This window comes from Oncorhynchus clarkii, chromosome 2 (assembly GCF_045791955.1).
Source record: "Oncorhynchus clarkii lewisi isolate Uvic-CL-2024 chromosome 2, UVic_Ocla_1.0, whole genome shotgun sequence".
Taxonomy (NCBI): Eukaryota; Metazoa; Chordata; class Actinopteri; order Salmoniformes; family Salmonidae; genus Oncorhynchus; species Oncorhynchus clarkii.
Genome location: NC_092148.1, coordinates 51,856,371 through 51,869,929, shown reverse-complemented (window position 1 = coordinate 51,869,929; position 13,559 = coordinate 51,856,371).

The following is a 13,559-nucleotide window of genomic DNA, read 5'->3' as shown; positions in this document are numbered from 1 at the left end:
AAGGGGTGCGGAACTATAAAACGTTTGGGAACCACTGCCGTGGAGTATCAGGACCTCTGAGAGGTTTTCAACAAGGCCCGCACCACATCTCTTCCTCTGCATCGACCCTATGACTGTGCAATTGACCTGTCAAATGGTGCTACTCCGCCTCGGGGGCAGCTCTATTGCCGGTCAATTCCAGAGACCAAACCATGGAAGGGTACATTGAGGACTCTCTGTGGCACGTATCATTCATCCTTCTTCCTCCCCTGCCGGTGTAGGGTTCTTCTTTGTGGAGAAGGACAAAACCCTGCTACCGTGTATTGACTACTGGCGCCTTAATGACATCACGATAAAGAAACGTTACCCACTACCACTTCTCTCCTCGGCTTTTGAGCCTGTCCTGTGGGCGACTGTATTCTCAAAATTGGACCTTCGGAACGCCTAACATCTGGTTCGGATATGGGAGACAAATGGAAGATGTGCTTCAACACAGCTAGCGGGCACTACAAATATCTGGTTATGCCATTCGAACTGACCAACGCACCCACAGTGTTCCAGGCTCTGGTCAATGATGTGCTCCGTGACATGTTGTACTGGTTTGAGTTTGTCTACATTGACACCATCTTGTCTTTTCCCCCTTCAGTTCAGGAGCATGTTCTCCGTATCCGACAAGTCTTCCAGTGCCTCCTGGAGAACCAGTTGCTTGTCAAGACTGAGAAGTGTGAATGTCATCACTCCACTCGCTCCTTTCTGGGTTACGTCATCCCTGACGGAAACATTCAGATTGATCCGGACAAGGTGAGTGGTGGTGGATTGTCCTCAACCCACATCCTAGATTGGAGCGGCAACATTTCCTGGGATTTATTCATTTCTACTGCCTCCTCTTCCAGGGCTACAGCACCTTGGCTTCCCCCCTCTCAGCACTCACCTCACCCAAGATTCCGTTCACGTGGTCCTCAGATGCTGACACAGCATTTTTGGATCTCAAGCATCGGTTCAACCCCTATCTTAATCCATCTGGACCTATCCCATCAGTTCATGGTGGAGGTCATCGCCTCAGACATTGGAGTGGGAGCTGTCCTGTCCCAGCATTCTGCCCAGGACCAAAAGCTGTATCCCTGCACTTTCCTTTCCCATTGTCTTACTCCCGCAGAGAGAAACTACAACTTTGGTAACCGGGAACTTCTTGCGGTCAAGATGGCCCTGGAGGAATAGAGACATTGGCTAGAAGGGCAGAACATCCATTCCTAGTGTGGACCGACCACAAGAATCTGGAATATCGCCACACCACCAAGCACCTCAACTCAAGGCAGGCTCGTTGGTCTCTCTTGTTCACTCATTTCAACTTCACCATCTCCTACCACCCTGGGTCCTTCGAATGTGAAGCCTGACGTCCTCTCTTGCTTGCACAGCTCTGCAGCTTCACCCTCTGACCCAGAGACCATCCTCCCTACCTCCTGTCTAGCAGCAACACGTATCTGGCGTATCGAGGGCTTGGTCCGCAAGGCGCAGGTTTCCAGCAGGACCCCAGGGGTTATCTTCCCGGTCCCTGGTCCAGGAATGGGCTCACTCTTCTAATCTATCCTGCCATACTGGCTCATGCCGGAACCTGGCCTTCCTCCGGCAACGTTTTTGGTGCCACACTATGGTTTCTGACGTCTCCACATTCGTCGCCGCATACACAGTGTGTGCTCAGAATAAGATTCTGCGTCAGGCCCCGGCCGGCCTCCTTCAACCACTCCCTGTTCTTCATCGCCCCTGGTCCCATATATCCCTGGACTTTGTCACTGGTCTCCCCCCGTCTGATTGTAACACCACCATACTTACAGTGGTATATAGGTTTTAAAAAGCCTCCCATTTCAACCCCCTTTCCAAGTTACCCTTAGCCAAGGAGATCGCTCAACTCAAGAAACAGCACGTCTTCCGAATCCATGGACTTCTGGTCCACATAGTCTCCGATCCTAGTCCTCAGTTCTCGTCCCACTTCTGGAAAGGGTTTTGCACCCTCATTGGGTTATCGGCCAGCTTGTCCTCCATGTTTTATCCTCAATCTAGCGGCCAGTCAGAGAGTGCAAAACAGGACGTGGAGAGGACTCTTCGGTGCCTCGTCTCAGCCAACCCCACCACCTGGAGCCAGCAACTCGTGTGAGTGGAGTACGCCCGGAACACCCTTCCCTACTCGGCTATTGGTCTCTCACTCTTTGATCCATCAGACCCCTCTCTTCCCTGAGCAAGAGGTCAACATACCCTCAGCCCAGATGTTCGTCCGCCGCTGTCGGTGTATAACTGGAAGAGAGCCCGGTCCGCTCACCAAACCCCGGCTCTCTGCTATCATCTCGGGCAGAAGGTATGGCTGTCTACTTGGAATCTTCCCCTCCGGGTGGAGTCCCGCAAACATTTCCCCCGTTTCAACGGCCATTTCCATAAAATCCTTGGCCCCTCTGCTGTTCATCTTCTGTTGCCGCGCACACTCGCGTATCCATCTTACGTTTAATGTGTCCAAGATTAAACCTGGGTCTGATTGTCCTTTGTCTTCTGTTTCCAAATCCAAAAATGAAAGGAATTAAGAAATATTAGAACGAGCAATGTCAGAGTCCGAAATGTATGTGAATACAGTGAGGGAAAAAAGTATTGGATCCCCTGCTGATTTGTACGTTTGCCCACTGATAAAGAAATGATCAGTCTATAATTTTAATGGTAGGTTTATTTGAACAGTGAGAGACAGAATAACATCAAAAATTGTATAAATTGTTTTGCATTTTAATGAGGGAAATATGTATTTGACCCCTCTGCAAAACATGACTTAGTTCTTGGTGGCAAAACCCTTGTGGGCAATCACAGAGGTCAGACGTTTCTTGTAGTTGGCCACCAGGTTTGCACATCTCAGGAGGGATTTTGTCCCACTCCTCTTTGCAGATCTTCTTCAAGTCATTAACCAGTTGCATCTCTAGGGGCGCTATTTCATTTTTGGATAAAAAACGTTCCCGTTTTAAGCGCGATATTTTGTCACAAAAAGATGCTCGACTATGCATATTCTTGAGTTTTGGAAAGAAAACACTCTGAAGTTTCAGAATCTGCAAAGATTTTGTCTGTAAGTGCCCCAGAACTCATTCTACAGGCGAAACCAAGATGATACGTCAAACAGGAAATGAGCAGAATTTCTGAAGCTCTGTTTTCTAATGTCTCCTTATATGGCTGTGAATGCGACAGGAATAAGCTTAGACCTTCTGCTGTTTCCCCAAGATGTCGGCAGCATTGTGACGTATTTGTAGGCATATCATTGGAAGATTGACCATAAGAGACTACATTTTCCAAGTGTCCGCCTGGTGTCCTGCGTCGAAACTGGTGCGCAAAGCCATGTGCAAGTATTTTTCCATTTGATTGAGAGGAGAAACCATGCTTCCACGAACGATATATCATCGAAGAGATATGTGAAAAACACCTTGAGGATTGATTCTAAACAACGTTTGCCATGTTTTCAGTCGATATTATGGAGTTAATTTGGAAAAAAGTTCGCGTTTTGAGGACTGAATTTTCTGTTTTTTTTGGTAGCCAAATGTGATGTACAAAACGGAGCTATTTCTAATACACAAAGAATCTTTTTGGAAAAACTGAGCATCTGCTATCTAACTGAGAGTCTCCTCATTGAAAACATCAGAAGTTCTTCAAAGGTAAATTATTTTATTTGAAGGCTTTTATGTTTTTGTTGAAATGTTGCGTGCTGGATGCTAACGCTAATGCTAACGCAAAATGCTACGCTAGCTAGCTACTTTTACACAAATGATTGTTTTCCTATGGTTGAGAAGCATATTTTGAAAATCTGAGATGACAGTGTTGTTTACAAAAGGATAAGCTTGAGAGATGGCATATTTATTTCATTTAATTTGCGATTTTCATGAATAGTTAACGTTGCGTTATGGTAATGAGCTTGAGTCTGTATTCCTGATACCGGATCCGGGATGGGGAGATCAGAGAGGTTAAGGTTTCCGGGCTGACGTTTGGCAACTCGAACCTTCAGCTCCCTGCACAGATTTCTATGGGATTAAGGTCTGGAGACTGGCTAGGCCACTCCAGGACCTTAATGTGCTTCTTCTTCTTGAGCCACTCCTTTGTTGCCTTGACCGTGTGTTTTGGGTCATTGTCATGCTGGAATACCCATCAATGACCCATTTTCAAGGCCCTGGCTGAGGGAAGGAGGTTCAGACCCAAGATTTGACGGCACATGACCTCTTCCATCGTCCATTTGATGCGGTGAAGTTGTCCTGTCCCCTTAGCAGAAAAACACCCCACAAAGCATAATGTTTCCACCTCCATGTTTGATGGTGGAGATAGTGTTCTTGGGGTCATAGGCAGCATTCCTCCTCCAAACACGGCGAGTTGAGTTGATCCCAAAGAGCTCCATATTGGTCTCATCTGACCACAACACTTTCACCCAGTTGTCCTCTGAATCATTTAGATGTTCATTGGCAACTTCAGACGGGCATGTATATGTGCTTTCTTGAGCAGGGGGACCATGCGGGCGTTGCAGGATTTCAGTCCTTCACGGCGTAGTGTGTTACCAATTGTTTTCTCGGTGGCTATGGTCCCAGCTACCTTGAAATCATTGACAAGATCCACCCGTGTAGTTCTGGGCTGATTCCTCACCGTTCTCATGATCATTGCAACTCCACGAGGTGAGATCTTGCATGGAGCCCCAGGCCGAGGGAGATTGACAGTTCTTTTGTGTTTCTTCCACTTGCTCATGATCGCACCAACTGTTGTCTCCTTCTCACCAAGCTGCTTGGCGATGGTCTTGTAGCCCATTCCAGCCTTGTGTAGGTCTACAATCTTGTCCCTGACATCCTTGGAGAGTTTTTTGGTCTTGGCCATGGTGGAGAGTTTGGAATCTGATTGATCGATTGCTTCTGTGGACCCTTTAAGAGTGTGCTCCTAATCTCAGCTCGTTACCTGTATAAAATACACCTGGGAGCCAGAAATATTTCTGATTGAGAGGGGGTCAAATACTTATTTCCCTCATTAAAATGCAAATCAATTTATAACATTTTTGACATGCGTTTTTCTGGATATTTTTGTTGTTATTCTGTCTCTCACTGTTCAAATTAACCTACCATTAACATTATGGACTGATCATTTCTTTGTCAGTGGGCAAATGTTCAAAATCAGCAGGGGATCAAATATTTTTTCCCTCACTGTGTATATATATATATATATATATATATATATATATATATATATGATGGTGTGTATAGACATTATGGACAGTATATTTATAGAAACTGTGTGTACACAGAATGTACACAGTATAGAATGAGCCTTGACTAGAATACGGTATACATATGAAGTGGGTAAGAACCAGTATGTAAACATTATTAAAGTGACCAGTGTTCAATGACTATGTACATAGGGCAGAAGTCTCTAAGGTTAAGGGATGAGCACCGGTTGGTAGCCAGCTAGTAACACTGACTAAAGTTCAGGGCAGGGTACTGACCAGAGCCTGGCTAGTGGTGACTATTTAACCTCTAGCGACAAGCAATCCCGTATCCGGGAGCGTAATCATAGCCTCAAGCTCATTACCATAACGCAACGTTTCCTATTCATGAAAGTCGCAAATGAAATGAAATAAATATATTGAAACACAAGCTTAGCCTTTTGTTAACAACACTGTCATCTCAGATTTTCAAAATATGCTTTTCAACCAAAGCTACACAAGCATTTGTGTAAGAGTATTGATAGCCTAGCATAGCATTAAGCCTTGCATTCAGCAGGCAACATTTTTACAAAAACAAGAAAAGCATTCAAATAAAATCGTTTACCTTTGAAGAACTTCGGATGTTTTCAATGACGAGACTCTTAGTTAGATTGCAAAAATTCCAAAAATATTATTTGTGTAGACGAAATAGCTCCGTTTTGTTCATCACGTTTGGCCAAGAAAAATACCGGAAAATGCAGTCACTTACAACGCCAAACTTTTTTCCAAATTAGCTCCATAATATCGACAGAAACATGGCAAACGTTGTTTAGAATCAATCCTCAAGGTGTTTTTCACATATCTATTCGATAATCTATCAGTGGTGGCAGTTGGCTTCTCATCAGAAGCAAACGGAAAAATACCGCAGCTGGAGATTACGCAATAATTGCAACGGAGGACACCAAGCGAGCACCTGGTAGATGTAGTCTCTTATGGTCAATCTTCCAATGATATGCCTACAAATACGTCACAATGCTGTAGACACCTTGGGGAAAACGTGGAAAATGTAAGTTGACTCCTAGCTCCTTCACAGCCATATAAGGAGTCATTGGAATGAGGCGGTTTAAAAAAATGCGGCACTTCCTGATTGGATTTTAATCTGGGTTTCGCCTGTAACATCAGTTCTGTGGCACTCACAGACAATATCTTTGCAGTTTTGGAAACGTCAGAGTGTTTTCTTTCCAAAGCTTTCAATTATATGCATAGTCGAGCATCTTTTCGTGACAAAATATCTTGTTTAAAACGGGAACGTTTTTCATCCAAAAATGTAAAGAGCGCCCCCTATATCGAAGTTAACAGTCTAATGCTGGAAATAGAAGCTGTTTTTCAGACTCTTGGTCCCAGCTTTGATGCACCTGTACTGTCTCTGCCTTTTTTAAATTCATTTTTTTATTTAACCAGGTAGGCAAGTTGAGAACAAGTTCTCATTTACAATTGCGACCTGGCCAAGATAAAGCAAAGCGGTTCGACACATACAACAACATGGAGTAAAACAACCATACAGTCAATAATACAGTAGATAAATAAGTCATATATATAGCCTACTAGAAGGTATCGTGGTGAACAGGCCGTTACACGGTGGCTGAGGTCCTTGATGATCTTATTGAGACACTGTGGGCTGTAGATTTGCTGGAGTGCAGGCAAGCTAAAATGCAAGTTCAGTTTGCAATGAAATTATTCAAATATTACATTTTTATATGCCTAATTACAAGTCAACAACTATTGGACTACTTTTACCAATCCTGATTTTATGTTCTTATCATCCTGATCCATTAATCACCTGAGGACACAGCACTGGGAATCCAGCATTTTTTAGTCTGGGAGATGCTAAGGAGTGAGTCAGGGTAGAAAATAGAGAGCCAGAACTCCAAGACCCAAAGAGATAGAGAAGAAGGCTGTGGCTGCCTTGTTGCTTAGGAGATTCATTACCTTCCTCATCAATCATCTTCGCCTGATGAAACTGTTCTTGCCCAAAGCAGCTCCTCTGGCTCAGACATGTGGGGCTGGCATAAATCCTGCAGTCAGGTCCCTGTAATAGAAGTGGAGGTAGATTATATGGTGCAAAATTAATTGCCACCTCCACTCGCATATTTTTCCACCTATCTTCCAGAGGCAGTGGAGAAAGGGAAAATATACAGTACTTCGATGTCTGTTTTATTTTGGCTTTCTCAAGCTGTGTCCTACAATATTTAGTACTCCACTGTAAAACATTTCCAGTTAAATTTAAAGTAACTTAAATTTACAGTACAGCTACTATAATCCATTTTACGGTCCCAAAAATGTTACAATAATCTAATGTACAGTATATTACCAGAAGTACTCATTCGGTGACATTTTACCCAGTGTTCTTGGCACATTTTCATGTTTACATTTCCATTTGTCATTTAGCGGGCACACTTGTCCTTAGCAGCTTACATTCAGTGCATTCAAGGTTGAGATATTCACGGTAAGTTGATGCCAAAGCAATGAAATGCAGCACAACACAGTAACAGTGACTATTAAACTGTAAGAAAATCATTTCTGCAGTATTTTTTATTGAATTACAAGGGATTAGAGCAAGCAGCTTGGTTGAAGCATTTGCATATAACAGCATATTACTGAATACTAGGTGTTTTATATCACATGCACTTCTAGAGGTCTAAATAAAGGCTTTCAAACTGGCCGTGATTACAGGGCAAAACAGCCGAAATGCACATCAGTAAATATTAGTGATGTGAAGTTCGCAAATGATTTGTACTTTTTGAAAGACTTAACTGAATCGAGAGTTCTGATATGTTTTTCTGAGTGACTTATTCATTTTAGTCATTCGTTTGACCTACTGGCCGCAATGAGTCCTACAAAAGGATTCATACACGCTCCTCCAGCTCAGCGGCTCTATAGACATGTTCCGACCACCAAGCACCAACTGGCTGTAATATGCGCACTGGGAAATAGATCATGAGAATAGATTAGAAAAATACATGTTTAGATAATTTATTGCATGGTGCAATAATGTATTAATGGGACAGCTTTGTAGAACCAAAACATACACAGCCTCTGCTCAACAAACTCGAACTCGAGAACATTTGAGGGGCTACAGTTGCGTAAATGACTTTGTACTTGTACTTATCACCCTCACACCCTCACAGCAGTCAAGCAATGCATTCCGCCAACAGTTGTCTCCAGTATAGTCCGGTTGCAGCCACAACTAGACCTTGTTTAAAACGTATCAAGAACTAATCGTATTTGTATGCCTAGCAACATATATATTTTTTAAATTAATTACGGTAATCTACTGTATTCAGTTTATACTGTATCATACTGTTGATTAACTTCTCTGAACCACCCATACCGGATCTGTGATAATTGTCATCAGCAACGCTGAATAGCATAGTGCCACAGTCAAATAATATTGCTAGAAAATATTCATATTCATGAAATCACAAGGGCAATATTGCAAAACACAGTTTAGCCTTTTGTTAATCCACCTTTCGTCTCAGATTTTGAAATTATGCTTTACAGCGAAAGCAATACAAACGTTTGTGTAAGTTTATCGATCGCTCTACAAAACAATAAGTACACTTAGCATCAGGTAACTTTGTCACGAAAATCAGAAACGCAATCAAATTAATCGTTTACCTTTGATGATCTTCGGATGTTTTCACTCACGAGACTCGCAGTTAGAAAACAAATGTTCCTTTTGTTCCAGAAAGATATTTTTTACATCCAAAATACCTCCGTTAGTTTGGTGCGTTATGCCCAGGAATCAACCGGAAAGAGCGGTCACGACAACGCAGACAAAAATTATATCCATAATGTCCACAGAAACATGTCAGATGTTTTTTATAATCAATCCTCAGGGTGTTTTTCAAATATCTATTCGATAATATATCAACTTGGCTTTTCACTACGACCGGAAGTAACAAGGGCCGCCTTTCTCCCACTTAAAAAGACTTACAGAAAAGGTTTGACCTCTGTCATTGCCAACAAAGGGTATATAACAAAGTATTGAGATAAACATTTGTTATTGACCAAATACTTATTTTTGTGACTGTTTGAGGTTGTGGAAAGGTGTCTTTTATACTGATAACAAGTTCAAACAGGTGCCTTTGATACATGTAACGAGTGGAGGACAGAGGAGCTCTTAAAGAAGAAGTTACAGGTCTGTGAGAGCCAGAAATCTTGCTTGTTTGTAGGTGACCAAATACTTATTTTCCACCATAATTTGCAAATAAATTCATAAAAAATCCTACAATGTGATTTTCTGATTTGTTTTTCCTCATTTCGTCTGTCATAGTTGAAGTGCACCTATGATGAAAATGACAGGCCTCTCTCATCTTTTTAAGTGGGAGAACTTGCACAATTGGTGGCTGACTAAATACTTGTTTTCCCCACTGTACTCACAGACAATATTTTGACAGTTTTGGAAACTTTAGAGTGTTTTCTTTTCTAATCTGTCAATTATATGCATATTCTAGCATCTGGTCCTGAGAAATAGGCCATTTACTTTGGGAACGTTATTTTTCCAAATATAAAAATAGTGCCCCCTAGCTTCAAGAGGTTAATAAAAATACGTTACTAATAACATTACAAAAATGTCTAACAGTGTACACTATATACTGTCATCCATATTCCATTCATCCAGTTCAATGTAACATCGACAGGTTTAGGATACTTCATGATACTCTAATTTTCCCTATACCCATCATGAGGTTGCCTCAACCTAGCCTATGAATGAAGGTTTACAACGTAGGTGCACACAGGTCAAGAGAATGATTTGACGTGACAGACATTGACACATGGACAGAAAGTGACACATTCAGTACCACCTTGTATACTCTTGCCTTCATCTAGCTGATCTAGGGTGAAATCGTTAGTCCAACAGTTGCAATTGAGTTTATATTGGACAAATTCAGGTGTATTTATCTCCGTTTCATTCCGTTTGCTTCCGTTTAAAATGGTTTTCAACAGAATCGGTGGAAGGAATACACTGCTTATCACACACAAACAGTTTCTTTCATAGCCACATACAAACAGCTTGTTGTATTCCTTTTCGCATCTACGTGCTCTTCTCTCACCTTTTTCCTTTACTTGTGGACTTTAATGCACAACACATCTGACCAGGCGAAAAGCCAAACCTTCATATCATATCCGCTACACACAACCTATATCATTGTCACCATGTTAGCTAAAGTAACATCATAGTCAACATAACTAATAGAACTAATGCATTAGTAAACCCACTACAATCAAGGCAGTACAGTGTACAGTCAGTAAGCAGTGACACCAGCGGGCCCCGGTGGCAATAAATTAGTAAAACCAAAACCTTACTTTGACTTGGAAGAGTTCCAGTGCTGGATAGTCATAGCCAGCTAGCTAAAATAGCATCCCTCTGAGTCAGGTGTTTAAGTAGGCTAAAGTAGCTAGCTGCATTTCCTAGCGAAGTAGCTACGTGAAACTGAAAGTGTTTTTTTTTTTTTTAAGATATCTCGCTCATCCATTTTTTAAGAAATGAATTTGTTCAAAACTCTTCAACTAAGGGTAACTTTTCAAATGCTATAGTATTTACACTTGTTTTATTTACTGAGGAGGATGGTGCTCCCCTGATGAGGCGCATCATTAATGGTTTACATTAATACCTTACAGTGCCTTCAGACAGTTACAGTGCCTTGCGAAAGTATTCGGCCCCCTTGAACTTTGCGACCTTTTGCCACATTTCAGGCTTCAAACATAAAGATATAAAACTGTATTTTTTTGTGAAGAATCAACAACAAGTGCGACACAATCATGAAGTGGAACGACATTTATTGGATATTTCAAACTTTTTTAACAAATCAAAAACTGAAAAATTGGCCGTGCAAAATTATTCAGCCCCCTTAAGTTAATACTTTGTAGCGCCACCTTTTGCTGCGATTACAGCTGTAAGTCGCTTATGGTATGTCTCTATCAGTTTTGCACATCGAGAGACTGAAATGTTTTCCCATTCCTCCTTGCAAAACAGCTCGAGCTCAGTGAGGTTGGATGGAGAGCATTTGTGAACAGCAGTTTTCAGTTCTTTCCACAGATTCTCGATTGGATTCAGGTCTGGACTTTGACTTGGCCATTCTAACACCTGGATATGTTTATTATTGAACCATTCCATTGTAGATTTTGCTTTATGTTTTGGATCATTGTCTTGTTGGAAGACAAATCTCCGTCCCAGTCTCAGGTCTTTTGCAGACTCCATCAGGTTTTCTTCCAGAATGGTCCTGTATTTGGCTCCATCCATCTTCCCATCAATTTTAACCATCTTCCCTGTCCCTGCTGAAGAAAAGCAGGCCCAAACCATGATGCTGCCACCCCCATGTTTGACAGTTTGTGGCAAACTTTAAACAACACTTTTTATGGATATCTTTAAGAAATGGCTTTCTTCTTGCCACTCTTCCATAAAGGCCAGATTTGTGCAATATACGACTGACTGATTGTTGTCCTATGGACAGAATCTCCCACCTCAGCTGTAGATCTCTGCAGTTCATCCAGAGTGATCATGGGCCTCTTGGCTGCATCTCTGATCAGTCTTCTCCTTGAATGAGCTGAAAGTTTAGAGGGACGGCCAGGTCTTGGTAGATTTGCAGTGGTCTGATACTCCTTCCATTTCAATATTATCGCTTGCACAGTGCTCCTTGGGATGTTTAAAGCTTGGGAAATCTTTTTGTATCCAAATCCGGCTTTAAACTTCTTCACAACAGTATCTCGGCCCTGCCTGGTGTGTTCCTTGTTCTTCATGATGCTCTCTGCGCTTTTAACGGACCTCTGAGACTTTCACAGTGCAGGTGCATTTATACGGAGACTTGATTACACACAGGTGGATTGTATTTATCATCATTAGTCATTTAGGTCAACATTGGATCATTCAGAGATGCTCACTGAACTTCTGGAGAGAGTTTGCTGCACTGAAAGTAAAGGGGCTGAATAATTTTGCACGGCCAATTTTTCAGTTTTTGATTTGTTAAAAAAGTTTGAAATATCCAATAAATGTCGTTCCACTTCATGATTGTGTCCCACTTGTTGTTGATTCTTCACAAAAAAATACAGTTTTATATCTTTATGTTTGAAGCCTGAAATGTGGCAAAAGGTCGCAAAGTTCAAGGTGGCCGAATACTTTCGCAAGGCACTGTAACACCACTTGACTGTTACAGCCTGAATTTAAAAAATATTTTTTTTGTGTCACTGATACAATACTGACACAATACTCCATAATGTCAAAGTGGTATTATGTATTTAGACATTTTTACAAATTAATAAAAAAATAAAAGCCTTGAGTCAATAAGTATTCAATCCTTTTGTTATAGTAAGCCTAAATAAGTTCAGCAGTTTTTTTATTTTTTTATTTTTTTATTTCACCTTTATTTAACCAGGTAGGCTAGTTGAGAACAAGTTCTCATTTGCAACTGCGACCTGGCCAAGATAAGGCATAGCAGTGTGAACAGACAACACAGAGTTACACATGGAGTAAACAATTAACAAGTCAATAACACAGTAGAAAAAAGGGGAGTCTATATATACATTGTGTGCAAAAGGCATGAGAAGGTAGGCAAATAATTACAATTATGCAGATTAACACTGGAGTGATAAATGATCAGATGGTTATGTAAAGGTAGAGATATTGGTGTGCAAAAGAGCAGAAAAATAAATAAATAAAAACAGTATGGGGATGAGGTAGGTGAAAATGGGTGGGCTATTTACCAATAGACTATGTACAGCTGCAGCGATCGGTTAGCTGCTCAGATAGCAGATGTTTGAAGTTGGTGAGGGAGATAAAAGTCTCCAACTTCAGTGATTTTTGCAATTCGTTCCAATCACAGGCAGCAGAGAACTGGAACGAAAGGCGGCCAAATGAGGTGTTGGCTTTAGGGATGATCAGTGAGATACACCTGCTGGAGCGCGTGCTACGGATGGGTGTTGCCATCGTAACCAGTGAACTGAGATAAGGCGGAGCTTTACCTAGCATGGACTTGTAGATGAGCTGGAGCCAGTGGGTCTGGCGACGAATATGTAGCGAGGGCCAGCCGATTAGAGCATACAAGTCGCAGTGGTGGGTGGTATAAGGTGCTTTAGTGACAAAACGGATGGCACTGTGATAAACTGCATCCAGTTTGCTGAGTAGAGTGTTGGAAGCAATTTTGTAGATGACATCGCCGAAGTCGAGGATCGGTAGGATAGTCAGTTTTACTAGGGTAAGTTTGGCGGCGTGAGTGAAGGAGGCTTTGTTGCGGAATAGAAAGCCGACTCTTGATTTGATTTTCGATTGGAGATGTTTGATATGGGTCTGGAAGGAGAGTTTAGAGTCTAGCCAGACACCTAGGTACTT